This window comes from Moschus berezovskii, chromosome 3 (assembly GCF_049115385.1).
Source record: "Moschus berezovskii isolate FMDL1 chromosome 3, NW_MosBer_1.0, whole genome shotgun sequence".
NCBI classification, from domain to species: Eukaryota; Metazoa; Chordata; class Mammalia; order Artiodactyla; family Moschidae; genus Moschus; species Moschus berezovskii.
In genome coordinates this window covers 75,090,025-75,117,467 of record NC_142462.1, presented here as the reverse complement: position 1 = coordinate 75,117,467, position 27,443 = coordinate 75,090,025, and the positions used below count along the sequence as shown (strand labels likewise).

Here is a 27,443-nt window from a genome sequence, read left to right as displayed (position 1 = left end):
GATGTTTAAAAATTCTGATTTTAGGTTTTTCTTCAACATAATCTCTCCTGGAGGTGAAATAATCTATTATTCACCCTTTCACCTACCTCTAACTTTTCTCTCCCCCTGTTTATGAACAGACTATGGATTTCAATACATTTAGTTGAACTTAAAAGAAGCCTATTTCAGATTCTACTCAATTTCTTTGATGAGTATAATGTTGCATTTCAAGTATTTCATTTCCTTAAATATTCTTTATTCCAAGTATTAGTTTTTCAAAAAATATTTATGTATTTATTTTATTTTGAGGCTGTGATGGGTGTTCTTTGCTGTACTGGGGCTTTCCTTAGCTGCAGTGAGTGAAAGCTACTCTCGGTTGCAGCCAGTTTCTGTGGTGGCTTCTCTTGCTGCAGAACACCAACTCCAGGTGTACGGGTTTCAGTAGTTGCCACATGTGAGTTCAGCAGTTGTGGTTTGTGGGCTCTAGAGCACTGGCGGTAGTTGTGGTACCCAGGGCTTAATTGCTCTGTGGCATGTGGGATCCTCTGGGACCAGGGATTGAACCAGTATCCCCTGCATTGCAAGGGGGATTCTTAACCACTGAACATCTAGGAAAGTCCCAAATGCTAGTTTTAGCTGGCAAAACAGCGATTCTTTGGAAGGATGTTGATGAATCACAAGTTGATTCATGTTGATTCATCACAAGTTGATGAATGTGAGTATAGGACTATAGTTATCTGGTTCAGTGTTTCATCTATATGAATTTGAAAATAAATCAAAGGAAAATCTGATACAGGGAAGTAATTTACTTCAACCTGTATTTCTTGAGCACCTACTATCTGACTGTATCTGACTCAATTCCTGTGACAGCTAATTCTGATTACATAGAGAAACTCATGATCTGCCATATGGAGAGTGGGTATAGCAGGGTGCATGAGAGTCAGAAACTGACCTCGATTTCACCACCAGTTGGGAGCTTCACTTCAACTGAATTGAGCCCTATAATTATAACCTGTAAAATGAACAACTTGAACTCGATTCTCATCCTGGCCCCTCCAGTCCCACGATGCTATGACTGTAATCAGCTTCAGAGCCAGACCAATGGAGGCATATAGTTGATGAAGCAGCCTTAGACCTCAGTCCAGGCGGTGACTCAGTCATGACATTGGATAAGGTCTGACACCTGTCAGTCTTCCCATCCCTTGTGGTACACACAGCTACCCAATATGTCTGCCCATGGGGTGAGATAGAGCTCCTACTCAAGTGTCCCTTTCAGACCATTCTTTCTTCTCCTGCATCAGTTCTGACTGTCCTTTGTCATGCCCCAACTCAGGCTCGCCAACCTGCTACACTTGTTCTCACCAAGTTATCCTGTGTCTTTGTTTGTACTCAAGGCAATGTTCTTTAGTTGTAAAGTTATTTTTTGGAGCTATTAGACCCTAGTAAAGTCTCCAGTTTAGTTCCTACAACTATCCCTCTCACATGCTTTGCTTCAACCTCAAGGACAATTCCTGAAACTCACCAAGCTCTTGATTACCCTGGACCTTGGCCTGAAGCTGTGGCCAGTGCTGCCTAGAGGAGTTTTCCCTCTCCACTCAGCTGTTAACTCTTTCCCACCCTTCAATCTCAGCCTCCCTAACTGAGCCCTGGCTTTGCTCTTTTCCTTCTTACATCTTGCTGCCAGATACAACAATTTCATAACCGTCTAATGTCTATCTGCTCCAGGAGATGACAAATACCATGAGGGCACTGCACCGCTGGACACCCAGTGCCTGGCCCACCCAGGGGTTCAGTTAGTAAGTGCGTGGATGAACAAATGAATGAGAGCAGCATCTTGACCCAGAGAAGAGACAAATGGTGGGAATTTCAGGCCCTGGCACATGCTGAGTGGGGAGAGACACCTTTCTAAAAAAAGTTATTGAAGTATGGTTGATTTGCAATGTTGTGTTAATTTACACTGTACAGCAAAATGATTCAGTTATGCATATGTATTCTTTTTCATTACGGTTTATCATAGGATATTGAATATAGTTCCCTATGCTATGCAGTCGGAGAAGGCAATGGCAAGCCACTCCAGTACTCTTGCCTAGAAAATCCCATGGATGGAGGAGCCTGGTAGGCTGCAGTCCATGGGGTCGCTATGAGTCGGACATGACTGAGCGACTTCACTTTCACTTTTCACTTTCACACATTGGAGAAGGAAATGGCAACCCACTCCAGTGTTCTTGCCTGGAGAATCCCAGGGACAGGGGAGCCTGGTAGGCTGCCGTCTATGGGGTCGCACAGAGTCGGACACGACTGAAGCGACTTAGTAGCAGCAGCAGCAGCATGCTATGCAGTAGGATCTTGTTGTCTATCCATCCTGTATATAATTGTATTTGCTAATCCCAAACTCCTTGTCCTTCCCTCCCTTCCCCTGACCCTGGCCTCTTGGCAACCACGAGTCTGTGGGAGAGACACTTTTAACCCATAAAACTTGTCTCTCTTTGCGTTGTTGTATGGCAGAAATTAACACAACATTGTAAAAGATTTTTAAAAAAATAAATAGAAAAAACACACCAGTGAATTCTTTCCACAAAAAAATAAAAAAAAATACTTGTCTTTCATCTCTATCTTCAGTGCTCACCTAGCTCTTGAAGGACAGACACCAGCAGCAGAAAACATCGTTACTCCCAAATGGTCTATAACTATTTGTCAATAGTAATGCTTTAACTCATGCTGAAAGCTTTCTCTATATAAATCCAAAGCATTTTACTTTGTATTTGGGCAAACATGTTGATGACTGCAGCCTTTAGAATATGAAGCACAGTTTTAGAGACATTGGGCTGAGATAGAAAAGCTGAGAAACTTGCTGCCGTCTCACAGTGAGCCTTTAGCAGAATGAGGACCAGAATCTGACTTCTGTAGGTCAAGTCACTTTGCCTCTCTGGGCCTGTTTTCTTCCTCTGTAGATGATTTACTCTCGTCCCCTACCTCACTACTCAGTGGATCCTGAAACTCCTTAATTTAAATGCAACATTTCTGACATCAATAATGCCCAAATCCCTCAAATTAAACAAAACAAAAAAGAGTATAGAAGTATGTCAAACATTTAATTGACACTCAAAGTGTTTTTTTTAGATTTGTGATATTTGAAATTTATCAGATTTTAAACATTTGCTATCTTAAAAAAAAACACATGTAAACTTTTCTTTAAATAACTGGCTTATAGAGTACACATAATCTTGGAAACAAATAAAGCATTAGCATCATTTTTGCTGTCCAGACTGGCACTGGCAGATTCAGTTGCCCTACTTATTCTATTTGTGTGCCTGCAGAATAGAGGAGAGGTAACTGCTGGGTTGCTCTCAAATCTTTGTATATCAGTTCCAGCTTTAAAATATGATTTTGCATCCTGTTTTCACCACTGAATCAATGTGAATTAGAAAAATTATTTAACCTTTTATTTATATTTTTGTCTTTGCTTGATTTTTTTCATATGTGAAATGGAAAGAATACCTTTTTCTACTCATGTCCTGAGGAATTTGGCAAAGGCTGTTGGAATTAGTGGCTGTGGCCATGCCTGTTTCCTGGCTTGACCACAGGGCAGGTCATACACTGATAAAGCCTTGCCAGGGATTTGTGGCACCTCTGTTGCTGGGTCCCAAGGAAGGTTTCTGGAGTGAGATGCTGATTAATGGAGTTCTGTGGCCTGAGAAGACAGATTTTTGTGTTGCTTCTAAAACAGTGGCTTCCCCAAGAACCAATTCCAATTGGGTCTTTCCATCAATGAGAAAAAAAGGATAAATGTGGTGTGTGCGCATTTGATGTCCATGTGTGAATGTGCGTATTGTTGCCAATGTTCTTTCCTCTGAGATAATGTTCTTCCTATCCTTTGGAGTTAAACTGGTGTTTTCAACATCCAAAAAATGTAGTCATCCATAAGATTCCAAAGTCTGCTTAGAAACACTGAGCTGAAGGACAACCTTGTTATTATTTCCTAGATCTTTTGTGACCTGGTTTTGTCAGTCAATAATTAACTTCCTTTGGCTAGCAGAGATAATCTAAGCTTTGGAAATTTACCCAGCTTCTTAAGTGGAAGGATACTAACATTTATTGAGTGTATACTGTGTGCCAGGAATTGCATTTGGTGCTTTCATATCTATTACTGCATTAAATCTCCTTAGTAACTCTATGAAGTTGGAAATATGCCAATTTAAAATGGGAAAAATCTGAAACTCAGAAGACAAGTCACTTGATCAAGGTCCTGAGTTGTTAACCAGCAAAGTCTAAATCTGAACTCAGTTTTTCTGAGTCCAAAGTCCAAGGTCTTCTAAACTTACTAGCTTATTTCCCCAAATAAAATCATAGGACACATATTTTAATCTGGGTTATACTTTTGATGTCAATTGAAGACCATCTGGGGACTGGCATTTTAATTCTGTGTTGTGCTAAGTCGCTTCAGTCATGTCAGTTCAAGAGAAGGCTAAGTCTTTGGGCAGAAGGACTAAAAGTCTCTAAGCCCCAGGTTTGCAAAGTTTAGTTAAACAGGTAACATGCAGGCCGTCCTGTCTGTAGGTTCCCATTCAGTAGGTCTAGGATAGTAGCCTGGAATCAGCGTTTTAACAAACAAACCAGGGAACTAAGTGCAGCAAATGATCCGAGGAATCCTTTGGGAAACAGTTCTAAGACACATTTCATTCAAAGAGTATATAATCACTTGCTCAGTGGAGGTTTTTCTTTTATTGCTATTTTTTTCAACTGATAAAGGACAGTGCTTTTGTACCCTAGTGCTGAGAGGGAAGTGCATAAACTCATTTTCTGGGTATGTTTCAGTATGAAAAATGGGCCAAAGAGAAAAACCCTTAGCTGTGGAGAATTCCAGATGATTGGGGGGGTGTGTGGTGGGGGGTGATAACCCAGTCATGCTAAAGATCCCAGATAGGATGACATCACACATACCCTTCAGAAGGACAAGGAGTATACTAGGGCCATCAGCATGAAGACCATAAATCTGGACCGGGCAGTCACAGTAATTCAAGTCGCTTGGAATTTCCAGACAGTTCTGTTTTTATTGAGTGTACAAGTCAGCATCTCTTTTAAATGCTGCCTGAAAATACCAGTGCTCTGGCTGCCTGCCATGCTTCTCCAAGGTAACTGGCACCACGGTAGGGCTGTATTCCTGGTTGTTTATGGGCAGGGAGCCATTCTGGTTGATGAGCACCTGAGCTGAACAGTTGTTAAATACACTGAATGTCTTCCCTAACTCTGCCAGTGCCTTGTGGGTAAGTTGTGACCATGAAGAGTCACAAAGAGTGAAGGGCATAAAGCGTGCCTTGAGAAAGGGGAGCTCGAATCTGAGGCTTCTGGCCGAAAAGCAGGAAATATAACTAAAAATACTTAGTATGCTCTCCCCAGTGAATTGGGGAAACTAGGCCAGAGATGGCAAAGTTTCTTTAGGAGAATTAAAGCTGAAGGACAGGTAGTGGCTCCCTGCCCTGAAATAGATTCGGAGACCAGTCTTGGCAGTGATCATCTACAATCATTGATTACTGATGTCTGCCAAGAGCTCAGGAAGGGGTATGTGAGTGAGGCACGCTTGTTAGCTGTGCTCTAGGGGACATGGGGCTGACCTTTTACTGATCTCTCCTTTCAGAAAAACACACTAGCTTATTCTTTCTCCCCATGAATATACATGGCCATCTCCAAGCTGCTCAAATAAGAGATTTATAGTAGTTTAGGCAGAAGCTCTCAGAGATATCTGGGCTAATGAGCAGTAAATGCCAGTCAACATATGTCTCTGAAAACTATGAACAGGGGACTCCCTTCAAGCTGGCTTTCCCTGTGTAGTCACTTATTCTCTTTGCAACAGATGTCCAATGTGTTAGGTTCCCCCAGGCCCTAGAACCAACTGTCACCCTCAGATCCCCTGGAGTGGATCATGACTGTGGTAGGATTTACATCTGTCACTAGGTTTCACACAGAAGACATGGTGGATTATTATGAATTATGACTGTGAAATCACAGGTACTTTTAGTCATAACTGAGGTCCCTGGAAACACCTGCCCCACCTGATGGTGTTGATGTTCCCAGTTGTGATCTGCAGGATGGATGGGAAATGGCACAGAGGGTGTTCACCTTGCTTCCTTATCGCTCCACTGATTGGCTTTTCGCCATTTTTTAAAATGAAAAATCAGGTTTCCTTAAATATTAAATCTTACCTTCAGGGACACTCTCTTTTCTAGAAGGTGTATTGTCATTCGAAAACACCAGCCTTTGATAATGTAACCAAATTTTCTACCAAGATTTTGCTTTGCAGTTTGACCTGACACTGTTATGTTTTGGGCTTGCAGGGAGTTGATATACTGGTGGTACTGGGTTGTACTAGTCAGGGTTCTCTGGAGAAACAAAACCAGTAGGATATATAGAGATATATATAAGGGGAGGGGCTTCTTTGGTGCTAGTGGCAAAGAACCCGTCCACCAGTGCAGGAGATGTAGATTTGATCCCTGGGTCGGGAAGATCCCCTGGAGAAGGAAATGGCAACCCACTCTAGTATACTTGCCTGGAGAATCCCATGGACAGAGGAGCCTGGCAGGCTACAGTCCATGGGGTCACAAAGAGTCAGACACAACTGAAGTGACTTAGCATGTACGTATGCACATGTAAGAGGAGACGTTTTATAGCAATTAGCTCATGTGAATAAGGAGGTTGAGAAATTTCACAGTCTGATCTGCTGTCTATAGACTGAGAACCGGGAAAGCTGGTGGGGTAATTTAGTCTGAATCCAAAGGCTATAGAGCCAGGAGCCCTGGATGTCTAAGGGAGGGAAGAGATGGATGTCCCAGCCCAAGGAAAGAATGATTTCCCCCTTCCTCCAGCTTTTTGTCTTATTCAGTTCCTCAACGGATTTGGTGACACCCACCTGCCTTGGTGAGGGCAATCTTCTTTACACAGTCTACTGATTCAAATGCTAATCTCTTCTTTACACAGTCTACTGATTCAAATGCTAATTTCTTCCAGAAATAATATTTTACCAGCTATCTGGGCATTTCTTAACCCAGTCAAGTTGACACATAAAATTAACCATCACATGAGTGGAGAGCACAGAGCCTTAAAAAATCATTAAGATTTAGAGAAATAATGGTATTTTTTCAGGTTTAAAAGGAGTAGTGAGTGATTTGGTTGTTAATGCTAATCATAGAAAAAGCCTTCGAAGAATCCTCTGGGGAAATAAAGAGAAACCTACTGTAGGGTGTGGGGAAGACTCTTTGCGACTCTATGGACTGTAGCCCACCAGGTTCCTCTGTCCATGGGATTTGCCAGGCAAGAATACTGGAGTGGGAAGCCATTCCCTTTATCCAGAGGATCTTCCTGACCCAGGGATCAAACCCAGGTCTCCCATATTGCAGGCAGATTCTTTACAATGAAACTTCCTCTTGTATTGACATTTCTAAGCCACAAAGAACTTCCATGTATATACTGACAAATCACAAAAAATAAAATAGAAATGGTACAGACACATTTGAAAAAATGTTCAAGGCTTTATCCCAGTTGGGGAGTGAAGAGTCATTGGCAGTCATGATCTCACAGCCACTTGGGGTATTTAGAGCTTCAACTATAAAAATGGGCAGGATTTTCCTTGATATCAGTGGTACCCGTCTGTTTTCCTGTGCAAACTGATACGATCCTGACCAACTGCTCAGAATTCATCTTCATGCAATTCACAGGCGCCACCAGCAGAACATTTCTTTTCCCCAAAACACTTATTTTTTTTATTTTACTTAGAGGATAATTACTTTACAGTATTGTGATGCAGAGCATTTCTTTATAACAAGGTAGTTAACCTGTGAATTTCAAGACTGGGTCATGCTCTCATCATTTGGTTCAAAATGTGAGCTGCAAAAACTGCAATAGCAAACTTGGATGGATCTATGAGTTTGCCACTGAAAACAGCCAATTTTATAAGGAAGGCCATGTGACCCTGAAAAGTGCTCTAGTTCGAGAAAGTGAGGGCTTTGAGGAGGAGCATGAACCATCTGATAACTCTTGAAGAAAAAGAGATAAATCCATCTTTTCCCAGGTTTCCTTCGCTGGAAACAAAACTCTACTTACCTACATTGTCACCTTAGCATCAGAGTCAGATTCATGAACTCTGGAATGAGAGGTTATGAGAATCTATGATAGAACCTTTCTCTCTTTTTAAAAATTTTCTATTTTCCATCCAACAGCAGTGTGTAGAGAGAATATTATGCAGATGCTGTTATTTTTTTCCCCTATGTTTATATCTTGAGGCAGAATAGTCTACCTGCAGCTACATGGTGGGTTATACGAGGGAAAAAATCTGGGCTATTAGAGTGAAAAAGTGTTTCATGTACATTTTGAAAGGAAAATGTGTCAAAAGCATGGTTTTTAAATTTCTCTGGGCTTCATTTTAAAACTTTAATATGTGACCAGTCCAGGTTCGACGCATGATACAGGATGCTTGGGGCTGGTGCAAGGGGATGACCTGGAGGGAGGATATGGGGAAGAGGGAGGTGGGAGGGGGGTTCAAGAAAGGGAACACAGGTACACCCGGGGCGGATTCGTGTCAATGTATGGCAAAGCCAGCTAATATATTGATGTAAGGTAATTTACCTCCAATAAAATAAATAAATAAAATAAAATAAAACTTAAAAAAAATCCATTTATTTCACTTGATTTGCTAAGTTCAAAGAAGAGATCTGAATTTGTGACCAGTGCTGAAGGTTCAGTGTTAGTCTTTTCTATGTAATTTAAGCATGAAAGTGAAATTGAAAGTCTCTCAGTCGTGTCTGACTCTTTTCGACCCCATGGACTGTAGTCCATGGAATTCTCCAGGCCAGAATACTGAAATGGGTAGCCTTTCTCTTCCCTCAGGGACGTTCCCAATCCAGGGATCAAACCCAGGTCTCCTGCATTTCAGGCAGATTCTTTACCAGCTGAGCTACCAAGGAAGCCCAACTTAAGCATAGTAATATAAATAAAGTAATAGTTGGGAAAAAAGAAGAAATATTCAGCTTCATAAATGAAAGAAATGCAGATTGAAGTAAGACTTTACCATTTTCAAACCATCAAAATAACAATGATTTTTCAACAATTAAACAATTCACTGCTAGTTAGGATGTGATATATATATATATATATAAATATATAAACTCCAGTGTTCTTGCCTGGAGGATCCCACGGACGGGGGAGCCTGATGGGCTGCCGTCTGTGGGGTCGCACAGAGTCGGACACGACTGAGGCGACTTAGCAGCAGCAGCATATAAACTATATTACATCCCATCATTAAGAAGATAAGTGATATGGACTTCCTGGGCATCTTTTAACAGTACACTTCAAGAGACTTGAAACATTTCATCCACTGACAGTGTAATTCCATTTTTAGGGAAACATTTTTTTTAGGGAAACAAAGCTTTATAACAAAAGATGTTTGTTACAACATTACTTAAAATAGCAAAGAAAGAAGGAAGGAAGAAAGGAGGGAAGGAGGGATGGAGGGAAGAAAAGAAAGTTTCTACAAATAGCTTAAATGTTCAAAGAGGTAATGATTCAGTAGATTATGATGCATCTATGAAGTGATCTGGCTTCCCAGGTGAAGAGGTGGTAAAGAATCTGCTGCCAACACAGGAGACATGGGTTCAATCCCTGGGTTGGGAAGATCCCCTGGAGAAAAGAATGCCCACCCATCCCAGTATTCTTGCCTGGAGAATCCCATGGACAGAGGAACCTGGCAGGCTAGAGTCTATGGGGTTGCAAAAGAGGTGGACACAACTTAGTGACTAAACAACAACAACAAAACTGTCTATTACAGGCCTTAAAATGCCAGGCATTCCTACAGTTCCCTTCTAAGGGTCTTTTAGCCAGTGACCTTTCCAGCTGGCCCAGGGGTAGAAACCTGACCAAGGGAAGCCAGTATATTTACAGGACGATCAGCAAGGGAGACGGTAATTCACTGAAGCCATGCAGAGCTTTCCTTGGCACAGGCTGACCTGAAGCTTGGAGGCAGAGGAGAGGTGAAGATGAGTAGGATCTCCATCATGGTGGTGACTGAAACACTGTACCAGTTTTCTCTTGCGGTATTAACAAGCCATCCCCAAATGTAGTGCCTTCAGTTCGGTTCAATTCAGTCGCTCAGTCCTGTCCGGCTCTTTGCGACCCTATGGACCGCAGCACGCCAGGCCCCCCTGTCCGTCACCAACTCCCTGAGTTTACTCAAACTCATGTTCATTGAGGCGGTGATGCCATCCAACCATCTCATCATCTGTCATTCCCTTCTCCTCCCACCTTCAATCTTTCCCAGCATCAGGGCCTTTTCTAATGAGTCAGCTCTTCGAATCAGGTGGTCAAAGGATTGGAGTTTCAGCTTCAACATCAGTCTTTCCAATGAACACTCAGGACTGATCTCCTTTAGGATGGACTGGTTGGATCTCCTTGCAGTCCAAGAGACTCTCAAGAGTCTTCTCCAACACCACAGTTCAAAAGCATCAATTCTTAGGTGCTCAGCTTTCTTTATAGTCTAACTCTTACATGACTACTGGAAAAACCATAGCCTTGACTAGATGGACCTTCACTGGCAAAGTAATGTCTCTGCTTTTTAATATGCTGTCTGGGCTGGTCATAACTTTTCTTCCAAGGAGTAAGCATCTTTTAATTTCATGGCTGCAGTCACCATCTGCAGTGATTTTGGAGCCCCTCAAAATAAAGCCAGCCACTGTTTCCACTGTTTCCCTATCTATTTGCCATGAAATGATGGGACCAGATGCCATAATCTTAGTTTTATGAATGTTGAGCTTTAAGCCAACTTTTTCACTCTCCTCTTTCACTTTCATCAAGAGGCTCTTTAGTTCTTCACTTTCTGCCATAAGGGTGGTGTCATCTGCATATCGGAGGTTATTGATATTTCTCCCGGCAATCTTGATTCCAACTTGTGCTTCTTCCAGCCCAGCATTCCTCATGATGTACTCTGCATATAAGTTAAATAAGCAGGGTGACAATATACAGCCTTGACATTCTCCTTTTCCTATTTGGAACCAGTCTGTTGTTCCATGTCCAGTTCTAACTGTTGCTTCCTGACCTGCATATAGGTTTCTCAAGAGGTAGGTCAGGTGGTCTGGTATTCCCATCTCTTTCAGAATTTTCCACAGTTTGTTGTGGTCCACACAGTCAAAGGTTTTGGCATAGTCAATAAAGCAGAAATAGATGTTTTTCTGGAACTCTCTTGCTTTTTCCATGATCCAGGGGATGTTGGCAATTTGATCTCTTGTTCCTCTGCCTTTTCTAAAACCAGCTTGAACATCTGGAAGTTCACGGTTCACGTATTGCTGAACCCTGGCTTGGAGAATTTTGAGCATTACTTTACTAGCACGTGAGATGAAAGCAATTGTGTGGTAGTTTGAGCATTCTTTGACATTGCCTTTCTTTGGGATTGGAATGAAAACCGACCTTTCCCAATCCTGTGGCTACTGCTGAGTTTTCCAAGTTTGCTAGCATATTGAGTGCAGCACTTTCACAGCATCATCTTTTAGGGTTTGAAATAGCTCAACTGGAATTCCATCACCTCCACTAGCTTTGTTCGTAGTGATGCTTCCTAAGGCCCACTTGACTTCACATTCCAGGATGTCTGGCTCTAGTGAATGTGAGTGATCACACCTTCGTGATTATCTGGGTCATGAAGATCTTTTTGTACATTTCTTCTGTGTAGTGCCTTAAAACAGCAATAAAAAGTAACTTTGCTCACAAATCTATAATTTGTGGGCAGAGCGTAGTGGGGACAACTGGTGTCTGTTCCATGAGAAAAGCCTGCTCAGGAAGTTCGTGGAGGATTGGACAGAGGATCCAGCTTTAAGATGGCTCACTCACACGGCTGGCATGTGCAGGCCCATCACGAGCTATGAACCTTTCCATGGACTTCCTCACACACAGCATGGTGACTGGGTTTCATCGGGACAGGGTTGAAGAACATGAAAGTGAAAGTCACTCAGTCACGTCCAACTCTTTGTGACACCATGTTCTGTAGTCTGACAGGCTCCTCTGTCCATCGAATTCTCCAGGCCAGAATACTGGAGTGGGTAGCTGTTCCCTTTTTCAGGGGATCTTCCCAACCCAGGGATCAAACCCAGGTCTCCCACGTTGCAGGCAAATTCTTTATCATCTGAGCCACCAGGGAAGCCCCTGAAGAACATAGTTTTCTTTTTTATAATCACATGTATTTTTATGACCTAGACCTGGAAGTCAAGGAGTGTCACTTTTACCAGCCTCAAGGTCAAGGCAGTCATAACAGTCATCCTACTTTCAAAGGAATGATCATAAACTCCACCTCTTATTGGAGGAATGGTTAGGCTTTTCTGGTGGCTCAGATGGTAAAGAATCTGCCTGCAAAGTGGGAAACCTGGGTTCGATCCCTGGGTTCGGAAGATCAGTTGAGGAAGGGAATGGCTACCCACTCCAGTATTCTGGCCTGGAGAATTCCACAGAGGAGAGAAGAGCCTGGTGGCAGGCTACAGTCCATGGGGTCTCAAAGAGTTGGACATGACTGAGCAACTTTCACTTCAAGAGCATAGAACAGGAGACATTTTTGCAGCCACCTTTGGAAAACAAGATCTGCCACCAGTATAGAAGGTTAAATAAATGAAAGGGGACCAAGGACCTTAGTTGCTAATTAGCCTATGCTGGGCCCTGAATGACCTGAAGTTTCAAAGCTACATTCTAGACACCATGGGACCTGTCTGTTCTTTTTCTGGGATTTCCTGATGGCAGACCTGCACTTTTTACAATAAACTTCCATTATTTAATTATTAATACTTGAGATAGCTTTAGCAAATCTTCCATCCTTGCAAACAAAATAAGAAAAGGAAGTGCTGCTAATCTAGACATCCAGATAGCAACTACATAAAGAAAAATTAATGGAAAGAAGACTAGAAATAAATGTGTTGAAATGATAACAATTGTTGCTTCTGAGTGGTAGATTTTTAGGTGATTTAACTTATTCCTTTAAGATTATTTGAAAAACACTAAGGTAAAAAGGCACTAAAAAACTTTATTTAAAAAAGAAATAAGATTATTTGTGGTAGGGAGATTTGTATTATAAATGAGCCTTCTATCAAGTTATGTCTAGTTGCCCAGAATTGGTTCTCATAAAGATCTTAGCTCTACCCAGTTCTTTCCCCAATCTCATTTTTATTTATTAAAAATGTTTTTAGTATTTATTTTTATTTATTTATTTGTGTATCTGCCCCGAGACTTAGTTGCAGCATGTGGGCTCTAGTTCTCCCAGTAAGGATTGAACCTGGGCCTCCCACACTGGGAGCACAGAGTCTTAGCCACTGGACCACCAGGGAAGTCCCCTAAATTTCTTTTTTAATAATCCCAGCTTGGTGCCAGTTATTTGCAAGAGATCATTTTCTAGACATATTCATGTCTAACAACAATCCTAAAATTAGATGTTCAGGGAAATTGGAAGAGACATCTTGTCTGATCTGGCTCTCTTGTTCTTCACCACCCTTAAATAAACAGTCCCTCAGTAAGGGCTGATGATGAATGATGCTCTGCAGAGGACCACTGCATCAGGCTGACTGTTCAGGCTTGCCAGGTTGCCCCAGCGTTCTGCTGCTGGTCACAGAGAGTGATGACATCCCACTGCAATAAATCCTCATGGGCTGAGGGCTCCATTTCTATTTAAATCCACTGAAGTTAACCCATCTTGTCATTTCTCATTTCCACCACTGCCAGCTGGTTTAAAGGCAGTGACGAAGCAAGTTCAGGCCGAATAGTCGCCATTCTAGAGATTCCCTCCCACTGTCTCCACTGTCCCTTTCCCTTTCCTGTTGTCATGTATGGAGAGAGAAGACACAATGTCAGCCATGCGCGCGGTCCCTCGACTCGCTGGGAAGTCAGATTGGCTCCCTAAGATTTCAGGGGTGTTCTTTGTCATCTCCTTCACCCCAGTTCCCTTTTCTTCATCTGACTCACCTCACCTTACAACTCCCCCACTCGCTTCTACCCGAGACACATGTATAAACGCACGCACATACACATACACCCTCTACTACCACCTCATACAAATCTGTTCATCAGAGGATCTTTTACCAACTTTCCACAGAGTCTCTGTTGTGCTTTGGTACAATGTGGTTGTCCCCTATTCAAAATTAAACCTGTTTCCTTTATCCTCAGCATCCACCTTCTAGCTATGTTTCAAAGCCTCTGTAGGCTTTATATTTAGTGGGAAGTTCCAAGAAATCCAGATACTTTTCTGGTCAAAATAGCTGAGGGGAAGATGGTGCAGGTCAGGCAGACACAGGGGATCCGTGACCTTTGTCTTTACCTGTACAACCTCGGGGATCCTGCTACTTACCAGTGAGATAGTGCTTTAAGGTTTGTCCTATTTTCATCTCAATGAGGACTTCTCAGACAAGCAACATTACATCTTAGATTTAGCACTGTTAGCATGCACTCTTTATTCATTTATTTTGGCAATAATTAATCTTTGCTCTGACCTATACAAACTGGCTTGGTGTGGATCGACTTCAAATGCTTTTCTCATAGGGTAGTTCAACAATAGCAGAAGTAATGATATCATCTCTGCAGACTTGTCTAGTATTTGTGTTTTTTCTGACCATACCTTCTGATAGATCCCACAAGAGCACTGTGAAGGCAGCAATTAATTTTTCTTTAGTTACTGCACTTACTGAAGACGCTTCACTTGTGTGGTCTATGCCTCCTGGCACAGCATAGAGACAGCCCTGCCAGAAAGAAGATTCCCTTAGTAAGACAATGTTTTGTACACAGAGAATGTTGAGATTCCCTGCTGAGGTATTTTAGTCTTTTGGAAATATTTTGGGGAAAAATTAGTTGTAATAGTTTTGTGTTAATAAATCCAAAGACCTCTGATGCAGAACCAGTCTCTTCCTTGCTTTTTGAAAACAACAAAACAAAAAAATAAAATAGCACCCAATGCAATATGCTGAAGAATTGATGCTTTTGAACTGTGGTTCTGAAGAAGACTCTTGAGGATACGTTGGACAGCAAGGAGATCAAACCAGTCAATCCTAAAGGAAATCAACATTGAATATTCATTGAAAGGACTGATTCTGAATCTCCAATACTTTGGCCTCTTGGTGAGAAGAGCTAACTCATTGGGAAAAAAACCTTGATGCTGGGCAAGATCAAGGGCAGGAGAAGAAGGGGACAATAGAAGATGAGATGGTTAGGTAACATCAACAGACATGAGTTTGAGCAAACTCTGGAAGATAGTGAAGGACAGGGAAGCCTGGTGTGCTGCAGTCCACGGGGAGGCAAAGAGTTGGACACGACTGGGTGACTAAGCACAGCACAGCACAATATTCCTCTGTATGATATATCACATTTTGTTAACTGACAGACAGTTGGATTGTTTCCACCTTTTGACTATTATGATTAACGTTGTTTACCCCCTTTCATGTGACACATTTTCAAAGCTCTGAGGGGTATGTCTAGAAATAGCATTTCTGGGTCTTATGATAACTCTATGTTTAGGATGTTTTTGAGGAATTATTAAACTGTTTTTTGAAGTGACTGTGCAATTTTACAATCCATGAGCAATCACTAGGGGGTTCCAGTTTCTTTATATCCTACCAACACACGTTATTGTCTGTCTTCCCCACTACCCTCTCATGAGTCTGTTTTCTTTTAAATTTATTTTCGTCTTTTATATGATAGCTGTCTTAGTGGGTATGAAGTGATATTTCGTTGTGGTTTTGATTTGCATGATGACTAATGATGTCAAGCATCTCTTCATGTGCTTATTGGATATTTGTAAATATTCTTTGCTCATTTTTCAATTAGGTTATTTGTCTTATTATTACTGAGTTGTAACAGTTCTTTATATATAATCCTGGAGAGAAGACTATATAAGATAGATGATCTCCAAATATATTCTGTTGCTAAGATCATGTGGTCTTTCTCCTTTATTAACAAAGTATAGCACATTGATTGATTTTCATATGTTGCACCAATCCTGCAATACTGAGATAAAAACAACCTGTTCATGACAGCACATAATTCTTTTTATATGTTGCTGGACTCAGTTGGTTACTGTTTTGTTGAAGATTTTTACATCTGGATCCATAAAGGATATTTGTCTATAATTTACTTTTCTTGTGATGACTTTATCTGGTTTTGGTATCAGGGTAATACTGGCTCATAGCATTAGATAGGAAGAGGTCCTTCCTCTTCTATTTTTCAAAAGGGTTTTGAAGGATTGTAAACCTTTGTTAGAATTCATCAATTTCTTCATACAGTGAAGCCTTTTGGTTCTGAACTTTCCTTTATGGAAATTTAAAAATTATCAATTCAATCTTTTTACTTCTTATAGATTCTTCAGATTTTCTGTTTCTTTTTCTGTCCATTTTGGTATTTTGTGTCTAGGCTGCAGTCAATGGGGTCGCTAAGGGTCAGACACGACTGAGCGACTTCACTTTCACTTTTCACTTTCACACATTGGAGAAGGAAATGGCAACCCACTCCAGTGTTCTTGCCTGGAGAATCCCAGTGACAGGAGAGCCTGGTGGGCTTCCATCTATGGGGTCACACAGAGTTGGACACTACTGAAGTGACTTAGCAGTAGCAGCAGCAGGAATCTATTTCCAATTTGCTGGCTATTCAATTTGCTGACATTAACAGTTCTTCATAGCACTACCCTTTTAATTCTTTTATATTTCTTTAAATTTAGTAGTAATGGCCCCTCTTTCATTCCTGACTTTCTTTTTTTCTTTGTCAGTCCAGCTAAAGGTTAGTAAATTTTATGGTATTTTCAAAGAATCAATTTTTGGTTTTATTGATTTCCTCTATTGTTTTTCCTTCTCTATTTAATTTCTTTCTACTCTAATCTTTATTGTTTCCTTCCTTCTACCTAATTTGGGTTTAGCTAGAACTTATTTTTCTAGTCTTAAGGTAGAAATTTATGTTATTGATTTGATAAATTTCTTCTTTTTTAATATGGGTGTTTATAAGCTTCCTGCAATCATTGCTTTCACTGAATCTCATAAGATTTGGTATGATGTGTTTCCATTTTTATTTCTCTTAAAGCATTTTAAATTTCTCTCATGATTTTTTAAAATTTATTGGTTATTTAGAAATATGCTGTTTGATTTCCACATATTTGTGAACTCCCCAAATTTTCTTCTGTTAATTGACTTCAATTTCATTCTATGTGGCCCAAGAAGACATTCTGTATAGCTTTAATCTTTTAAGATTTGTTTTAAACTTGTTTTATAGCATAGCATATAGTCTATCCTACAGAGCATTCCATGCGCACTTGAGAAGAGTATGTCTTGTGCTGTTGTTGGCAAGTGGAGTGTTTTATAAATGTCTCTTAGATCAAGTTGGTTTATAATGTTGTTCAAGTCTTCTGTTTTCTTGTTGATTTTCTCTCTAGTTACTCTATCCATTATTGAATCATATTGAAATTTCCAAATATTAATATTAAATTGCCTATTAATTCCTTCATGTCTGATTGTTTTGTTTGTTTGCTTAGTGGTTAGGTAATTATTAGATAGAAATTTCCTTAAATGTTGGGAACCAATAGATCTTTCTTTTTCAGCAGAGGGCCCTTGCGTACATGTTGAGGCATGCCTTCAACATCCAGTCAGGCAATTGACAACTCTGCCTTAGCTTACACTTCCTGCCTACACACAGCTTCAATGTTAGGTTGCATAGCAGTGAGAACTTAGGGCCTTCTCAGGTCTTTCCTGAGCATATGCAACCGTCCCATGTACGACCACAGCTTCCTAGTTTCCCAGGAATGTGTTGGAGTTTTTCGAAGTCCTTATGGGCATTCCCCAGCCTTTCCTTTTAAGCTTTTGGGTTATCCTACTGTTTGCCAATAGATATCCATTGGCTCAAAGTAGTCATGAGGTTAAATAATTACTTCTAAGTATTTTCAACAAAAGTCCTCAGGGAAAAGGCTTTTCACACTGGGTGACCTCCAAAAGAAGTCAAAGACTGCCTTGCAATTGGAATGTTTCAGGGGAACAACAGACAGGTCAAATCATGACTGTTCTGTGAGAAAGAGGCTTTGCAGGTGCTCTGGTTTCATTTTACCCTGTCCTGTTGCTGTCGGCATGCTGATTTTCACTGTGATTGTTGGCTGTTGGTTTTCAAGGCTGCAGAGCTGAGGGATGTGGGTAATGGGAACCAGGCAAATTAAACTCACTCTTCTTAGTAAGATTCAACTGTTTTTCTTGAATAAAAACTTCTTGAATTCCTGCAACCTTTGATTAATTTCCAGAGTTTTGAAAAAGTTGATTCTGACACCTTTTTGCCAGTTTCCTCCTTGTTTTTATGGAGGAGAGAATTTTTGGAGATCCTTACTCTGCCATTTTCACTGACATTACTCCAATGAAGTCTTAATGGGGAAAACAAGTATGTGTTTTGAGATACTGGAGTACAGTATGTATGCTTAGTCACTCATGCCATGTCCGATTCTTTGTGACCCCATGGTCTGTAGCCCACCAGGCTCCTCTGTCCATGGGGATTCTCCAAGCAAGAATACTGGAGTGGGTTGCCATGCCCTTCTCCAGGGGATCTTCGCAACCCAGGGATCGAACCCAGGTCTCCCACATTGCAGGTGGGTTCATGTTTTGAAATAGTGGAATAGTTTCAAGTAATGACAAGATTCAGGATAGGATCATGGGAATGGATAGTTGGAGTGGAGGGTAGGTAAATACCACTGCTGTGGAGGAAGGTGGCAGGTAATGGATTTTTGAGGCCAGGCTGATGAGAGGATACCATGGTCTGTATGTTGTATCCTCCTAAAATTCATGTGTTTAAATAATAACCCTCAAGCTGATGGTATTCTGAGGTGGGGCCTCTGAAAAGCAATTAGATCATGAAGGTGGTACACTCATGAATGGGATTAGTGCCCTTATAAAAGAGGCCTCAGAGAGCTCCCTGTTTAGTTGCTAAGCTGTGTCTGACTCTTTGCAACCCCATGGACTGCAGCATGCCAAACTTCTCTGTCTTTCACTATCTCCCAGAGTTTGCTCAACTCATGTCCATTGAATCGGTGATGACATCCAATCATCTCATCCTCTGTCGCCCCCTTCTCCTCCTGCCCTCAATCTTTCCCAGCCCCTTCCATCATGTGAGGAAAAAGATGACCATCCAGGAAGGAGGCCTTCACCAAACAACAAATCTACTGGTAACTTGATTAAAGATCTTCTCAGGTTCAGCACTGTGAGAAACAAATTTCTGTGGTTTATATGCCATTCAGTTTATGGTATTGTGTTTTAGCAGCTTAAATGGACTAAGACAGAGGCTGTCCACATAGATTTTGAAATCTTCCTGAATGATGATACTGCTTCAGGGAAAAGGATATTGACCAGGTACCTAAGTTTCCCATGACTAAGAAGAAGTTACCTGAGATTGATGGATGGTAGTGTCAATGTTTGAAATTTGAGAAATAAAAGTTATCATATACATAGCCAGTAGGAAAAAGCAATGGTAGGGAAATTCTCAAGGTGGAATATGACCGAAAAAATTTTAATGAGGATTTTAAATACATGGAAATTATACCAAGATAAAAAATGGAGAGCTGTTATCAATATAGCAAGGATGGTCTATCAGTAGGAACACTTCTTAATGCCAACAAACTATTTTTACTCATCCTTTCATACATCAGGATGTAAAGGCAAGAATTGTAGGCCTCGATAGCTTCATCTTCTCATAGTTACACTCTGATCATTTTTCAAGGCAGTTCTCTTTCTCCGAGCTTTCTATTACCTGGGTTTCTTTCTAGCTTTATATTATAGAAGAGCCCATAAGTCTCTCTCACTGGAGATGACCCACTATAAGGACAAGTTTCAGTTCAGTTCAGTTCAGTTCAGTCACTCAGTTGTGTCCGACCCCATGAATCGCAGCACTCCAGGCCTCCCTGTCCATCACCAACTCCCAGAGTTCACCCAAACTCATGTCCATCGAGTCGGTGATGCCATCCAGCCATCTCATCCTCTGTTGTCCCCTTCTCCTGCACCCAATCCCTCCCAGCATCAGGGTCTTTTCCAATGAGTCAACTCTTCACCTGACGTGGCCAAAGTATTGGAGTTTCAGCTTTAGCATCAGTCCTTCCAATGAACACTCAGGACTGATCTCCTTTAGGATGGACTGGTTGGATCTCCTTGCAGTCCAAGGGACTCTCAAGAGTCTTCTCCAAAACCACAGTTCAAAAGCATCAATTCTTAGGTGCTCAGCTTTCTTTATAGTCCAACTCTCACATCCATACATGACCACTGGAAAAACAATAGCCTTGACTAGATGGACCTTTGTTGGCAAAGCAATGTCTCTGCTTTTTAATATGCTGTCTAGGTTGGTCATAACTTTCCTTCCAAGAAGTAAGCATCTTTTAATGGCTGCAATCACCATCTGGTGACCTGCAATATCTCCAGGTCAAAGTTAGTCAAGGCCTTTGTCTTTGGAAAGTAATTGCTTTCTGCAGTCTCTGAGGACACTGATTCATCCATCTTTGGTCTTTACACACAGAATCATGAGTATCCATTATATAAAATTCTTTTCATTGACATTTTCACTATTTATAATAGCTAATCTATAGTGGCCCACAATACATGTGCAAAAGCATTATACACTAAAATGTCCTAATGTCTGAATACAAGCCAAGACAACAAGATTTGGGGCTGGAAAATATACTCTTTAACATAATGGTTTAAAGCTACCATCACTTTGGACAAAGAAAATCACTTCAAGTTCAGCTCTCCTGACTGAATTTTAGACCCAAGGGACATGGGGTGAATTCAACTGCTTTTCCTCTAATTTTCTAACCACATGTTATACCAGACTTAGAAGTAAACAGCATGAGGAAAATGAAGCTTGGAAATTGCCTCTCCTTCAAGTGGCTGTAACTCCTTTTCCTGCTGCTTGTTGACCTCCTGGAAACAGTGGTTTCTAGTTACCTTCTAGTACTCATTCCCAAGCGATCTTCAGCAAGCAGTGGCCTGGCTTCCACCTGCACTGCTCTAAAAAGATCAGCTGTGATGGATGCTCTGCTGTCAAGGATGATGTCTGTCTTTTTTGTGAGTGCTGCATGAATAACTTGATCCTTCGTCCCCCAATACCTCCCATCTCCACCTGGGAGCCCCATGTCTCCAGTTCAGCCTGCTGGACACTGACATTGACACCAATATTTAGCAAATATCTCCAGCTCAGCATGCCTCAGATTGTACAAACTGGTTTCCCCAAACCTGCTTCTCTTCTTGTCTTCCTTAGTCTCCATGTTACCCAGCCTAGAAATACTGAGTCATTACATATTCTCTCTTTCTCTGTATAATCGATTCACTCCATTTCTGAATAAAACATTCTTAGACGCCTCTCCTCTCCAACCCCACTGGGTTCCCAGTTGTCCCCTTGACTATAGGTAGCCCCTCTGCTTTCCTATGTGCATTGCTATCAGACTCCCCTCTATAATATAGACACATCTGAACAGTGTCAGGCCTTATACATGTAACAATGCAAGGGTGACCGAATGGCCCCATTAGCTTGGAAAAGTTCAGTTTTATGTTCGGGGTTGTGTTATCCCATCTGGTTAGCATGCCCTTCTAGTCTCAAAAGTGACCCATTTGGATGATGAATTATCATTCTGCCATGGCTAACAGGATAAAATTCAAACTCTTTTATCTAACTCACAGTCTGGCTCCAGGCTGACTTTTTGGCTCTGTCTTCTTCCATTCTGGACACCTGCTATTCCTCAAACATACCAAGCTGTTGCCCACCTCCTCGCTACTATCTATGCCATTTCCTCTTCCTAAGAAACTTTCCCCCTATTTCCCACTTACTGATTCCTCTTTGACTTTCACTGCCCAAATAAAATAGCACCTCTTCGATAAACATTGTATTCTGTCTGGCCCCACCTCCACCCATGAGAGACTGCCTCCCACCATCCCCCAGAATACTGCCTATGATCTTGTTGCAATTTGTTCAAACGTTTGTTTGAAACTAGTACAACACCTGGCACATTGTAGATCTTCAAAGTGTTTTGAAAGAGAGGCTTTAAAGGAGCGTGAAGCCAGGAGTATTTTCTCTGGCTCTGTTTAGAATTGAGAGCTTTTATCCTCCATGTGGGACTTGCTTGAGAAAAATCAGACATGTCAGAGCCAAGTCTATTTCTTCTTCATCTGTAATGAGGAGAATAATTGCTGCTGCCAAAACCTACCCAAGTAAACTGAATAGTATGGTAAAAACAAGTCCTGCTGTTGAACTGTAACATGTTGAAATAAAGAGATGAGCTTTCCACCTTCTGTCATCTGTCCCCATAGCCTAGGGCCTCTGGAGGGTGTGGGCAGGAGGAGGTTCTGAGTTCTGGCAGATGGCTAAATAGAGAATGTACCTGTGGGAGGTCAGAATGATTTATTCCAATAGAAATGAAACTAATTTAAAGAATAACCATTTATTGACCGTATCCATGGGTCAGATACTGTGCTAAGAAGTTTATATACCATTTTTTTATGTAAGGCCAATCTTGCAGGATAGATATTATGAGTTCCCATTTTATATTTGAGGAAACTCAGAGAGGTTAAGTAACTTACCAAGGGCATAAAGATTGTAAGTGGAGTTGGAATGCATAATCATAATACTAATAAACACACCTATGTGCCAAGGTCTTTATGAAGTTTGCTGCTTGGTCTTCACTACCACTTCACTACCACATATGAGTTTAATACTGTTATGTTTCCATTATCCGATGGGAAAACCTTTAAGTAACTAGCCCAGGGTCACACAGCTAGTAAAAAATTGTACCAGGAAGTTTACACCGGAAGTCACATAGCTGGTCACTAACTTCACTGTCCTCCAGCTCTGTTTGATTTTGCTATCTTGGTTCATTCTATATTATCAGCATCCATAATATACTCTAGCTCCTCAAACATTTGCAGACCAGCAACACTGATATCACCTGGAAGTATGCTTGTAAATTCCTGGACCCCAGTCCAGACCTAGGAAACCAGAATCGGCACTATAACATGATCCCAGGTCCTGTCTAAACCAGTGGGTATCAACCTTGTCTGCACATTGGACTTCCATCAGTTCAGTTCAGTTGCTCAGTCATGTCTGAATTTTGTGACCCCCATGGACTGCAGCATGCCAGGCTTCCCTGTCCATTACCAACTCCCGGAGTTTACTCAAACTCATGTCCATTGAGTTGATGATGCCATCCAAACATCTCATCCTCTTCTCCTCCTGCCTTCAATCTTTCCCAGCATCGGGGTCTTTTCAAATGAGTCAGCTCTTCACATCAGGTGGCCAAAGTATTGGAGTTTCAGCTTCAGCAGCAGTCCTTCCAGTGAATATTCAGGACTGATTTCCTTTAGGATGAACTGGTTGGATCTCCTTGCAGTCCAAGGGACTCTCAAGAGTCTTCTCCAACACCACAGTACAAAAGCATCAATTCTTTGGTGCTCAGCTTTCCTTATAGTCCAACTCTCACATCCATACATGACCACTGGAAAAACCATAGCCTTGACTAGACGGACCTTTGGTGGCAAAGTAATGTCTCTGGTTTTTAATATGCTGTCTAGGTTGGTCATAGCTTTTCTTCCAAGGAGCAAGGGTCTTTTAATTTCATGGTTTCAGTCACCATCTGCAGTGATTTTGGAGCACCCCAAAGTAAAGTCTCTCACTGTTTCCATTGTTTCCCCATCTATTTGCCATGAATTAATGGGACTGGATGCCATGATCTTAGTTTTCTGAATGTTGAGTTTTAAGCCAACTTTTTCACTCTCCTCTTTCACTTTCATCAAAAGGCTCTTTAGTTCTTCTTCACTCTCTGCCATAAGGGTGGTGTCATCTGCATGTCTGAGGTTATTGATATCTCTCCCAGCAATCTTGATTCCAGCTTGTGTTTCATCCAGCCCAGCATTTCTCATGATGTACTCTGCATATAAGTTAAATAAGCAGGATGACAATATACAGCCTTGACTTAGTCCTTTCCCGATTTGGAACCAGTCTGTTGTTCTACGTCCAGTTCTAACTGTTGCTTCTTGACCTGCATAGAGAGGTCAGGTCGTCTGATATTCCCATGTCTTTAAGAATTTTCCACAATTTGTTGTGATCCACACAGTCAAAGGCTTTGGTGTAGTCAATAAAGCAGAAGTAGATGTTTTTCTGGAACTCTCTTGCTTTTTGATGATCCAATTGATGTTGGCAATTTGATCTCTGGTTCCTCTGCCTTTTCTGAATCCAACTTGAACAAAAAACAAAAAAACTGAAAATTATGGCAGAGTAGAAGGATGTGTGCTCATCTTCTCCTGTGAGAACTCCAAAATTCCAACTCATTGGTGAACAATCATCAACAGGAGAATGTTGGATCCCACCAAAAAAGATACCCCACATCCAAGGGCAAAGAAAAGCCCCAACAAGACAGTAGGATGGGTGAAATTGTGTTTAGAATCAAACCCCATAGCCACCAGAGACGCTTGGAGGGATGAAACAAACCTTGTGTGCACCAGGTCCCAGAGACCCTGCAGAGACTGGACCTCCATAGGGAGCTTGAAAGAATCCTGATGCCTGGGTTCCACTGACAGTGATTCTGCTTTGTCTGGTTATGGTTCCACTATCAAACTTATAAAAAGCTTCCCAGGGGATTCTGATGTGATGCCAGGTCTGAGAACCACTCCTTTAAGCAAATATAGCTTGGTTCTTTCCTTCCTTTCTTCCTTAACTCATTTTTCTTATGTGCAGTTGACCTTGCCAAAGTATAGGCACAGCTCTGTGGGAAGATGAACAAACAATTACCATATTGTAGAATCAGCACTATGAAAATCATTACCCCACTGGCCAGGGAGATCCAGAGGAAAGCCTGATGTCCAAGTTCACGTGAAAGAATCAAGGCGGATTGCTTCCAGGACACCACATGGGTTTCAAAGGCAAACAAGAGTTCTTGGATCTGTTGCACCTGTGCTCAGTCTCTCAGTTGTGTTTGACTCTTTTTCACCCTATGGAACCTGCCAGGCTTCTCTGTCTATGGGGTTTTCCAGGCAAATTGAATCATTGAGCCACCTGGGAAGCCCTGGATTTGTTGGGGGGATGGAAAGCTGGTATGGGTGAAGGGAGAGTTCTGTATTTACTGTGAAAGTGAAAGTCATAGAACTTGAAGCCATAACAGATTATAAAGATCATTTGATGAATCCCATGAAGTAATATTTACCTTCATTACATGTAATGCACCTTGATATTTTCTAGTATTTTAATACTCTTTTCCTTCATCAAAAAAATAAATACTGGTCATGCCTGATTGAACTGGCTTCACTAACGGTCACATCTGCAGTTTGGAAGACCAGACTTAAATCCTTCCATGTTCCCTTGCAGAAAAAAAATAACCCAGAATATTGAAATAACAGCCTGGGAGAGTAAAGAAAAATGTGTTCAAATTCCAGTGTGAAGGATTTGTATCAGAAACTGTTTTAAAAAGCCTTCTGTATGGTTTCAGTTGTTGGATATTTCAGAAGGACTTGCCTTCCCTAGAAGTTCTACCCCTTTTCTGGCAGACTAAGGCATAGACCTGTGCAGAAGGCCAGATGGTGAATTAATAAATGAGGTATCCAGGCCCTTTTGTGTTGTTGTCGTTCAGTCGCTAAGACATGTCTGACTCTGTGACTCCATGGACTGAAGCACTCCAGGCTTCCTGTCCTTCAGTATCTCCCAGAGTTTGCTCAGATTCATGTCCATTGAGTTGGTGATGCTATCTAACCATCTTATCCTCTGCCACCCTCTTCTCCTTTTGCCTTCAACCTTTCTCAGCATCAGGGTCTTTTCCAATAAGTTGGCTCTTCACATCTGGTGGCCACAGTATTGGAGCTTCAGCTTCAGCATCATTCCTTCCGATGAATATTCAAGGTCCTTTCTAACCCCACTCAAATATCCTGGATATATTAATACTACTGAGCAGGAATTCTCAGTTTAGCTAGGTTTGGGAAGTGGTCATTGCCTTTTGGGCGTGGGGAGAAGGCCCTATTAGAATCACCCAGGGTCTTTATCTAAGTCTTTACAGGACTCCCAGCTCTTTTGATATGCACCCTGCCCTTTTAAGGCCAAAATTCCAGCTGACAGTATGCCCTATTGAGGCTGTGGGAAAGGTAGGAAAAGCAAAAGCGAGAACCACTGATCTCTTCAGCAATGGTTTCCTACCTTTTAGGTTTCACAGGTGAATAAAAATTCAAAATGAGTTTGGGAATCAACATCAGGGTGCCAATATTTATTATGTTAAATAAGGAAGTAAAAAAAAATCCCAAATAAGCAAAACAAAACAAAAACAAATCCCCCAAACTACTGCTCTCTACAATTATCATAAGATTAGGAAGGACATAATCTTAAAGGAAAGTTTTGTGAAATGAATATGTTTAGCCTTAAGAGATTTTAAATATGGTAGCAGAAAATTTCCCATCTTAACCATTTTTAAGTGTACGGTTCGGTAGTGTTAATTATGTTCAATTATTGTGTAACCAGTCTCCAAAATTTTTCATCCTGCCAAACTAAAATTCTGTACCCCTTAACAACTCACAGTATCCCCCTCCCCTAGCCCCTGACAACCACCATTCTACTTTTGGTCTCTATGAATTTGACTGCTCTAGGTACCTCATGTAAGTGGAATCATACAGTATTTTTGTTTGTTTTTGTGACTGACTCCTTTCAAGTCTTCAGGTTTCATCCCTGTTGTAGCATATGTCACAGTTTCCTTCCTTTCTGCTGTCCCTCTACTCTCCACTATGAGAGAATACAATGAGAAGACAGTAATTTACAAACCAGGAGGCTCTCACCTGACACCAGATCTACTGGCACCCTGATTTTGGATTTCCCAGCTCCAGAGCTGTGAGAAATAAATGTTTATTGTTCAAGTAAAAAAAAAAATCTGAATAATATTTTATCATATGTATATATGACATTCTTTTAATCCATTCATCCACAGATAAACACAGGTTGCTCCCACCTTTTGGCTATTTCTAGTAAAGCTGCTATAAACAGGGTGAACAAATCTGTTTGAGTCACTGCTTTCAATTCTTTTGGGTATAATCCCAGAGGTGGGATTGCTGGATCATATGGTAATTGAATGCTTGATTTTTGGAGGTACCATCATATTGTTGGAAGACATTTAGCTTTTTCTAGATAAGAAAGCAACTGCTGCATTGAACTAATTTTTCTTAGTTTACTGTGAAGGCTTCATCACATCCCTGCATCAGTCTGAAGATCAATGCCTAGAGTTACTGCTTCAACAGATATAAACTTATTTCTGATGCTATCCACTCTTCAAATGAGGAAATCTGGGTTCTTTATATCTTGCCTGACAAGAAAGATAATTATTTTTCATCATAAAATATCCATTAAGTAGTTTGGAAAAGTATACAAAATCCATTAGCTTGATTACACTAAATTATGAAAAACAAGACAATTTCTGTTATTCACTTTATCAAGCCATCACTATTTTAAAT

General features: G+C 41.1%; 1 pseudogene; it reads left to right on the top strand.

Annotated features, from left to right (window-relative positions):
- Positions 1–6,457: 6,457 nt before the first annotated feature.
- Positions 6,458–8,110, top strand: LOC148778356 (protein yippee-like 5 pseudogene; annotated as a pseudogene).
- Positions 8,111–27,443: the final 19,333 nt, after the last annotated feature.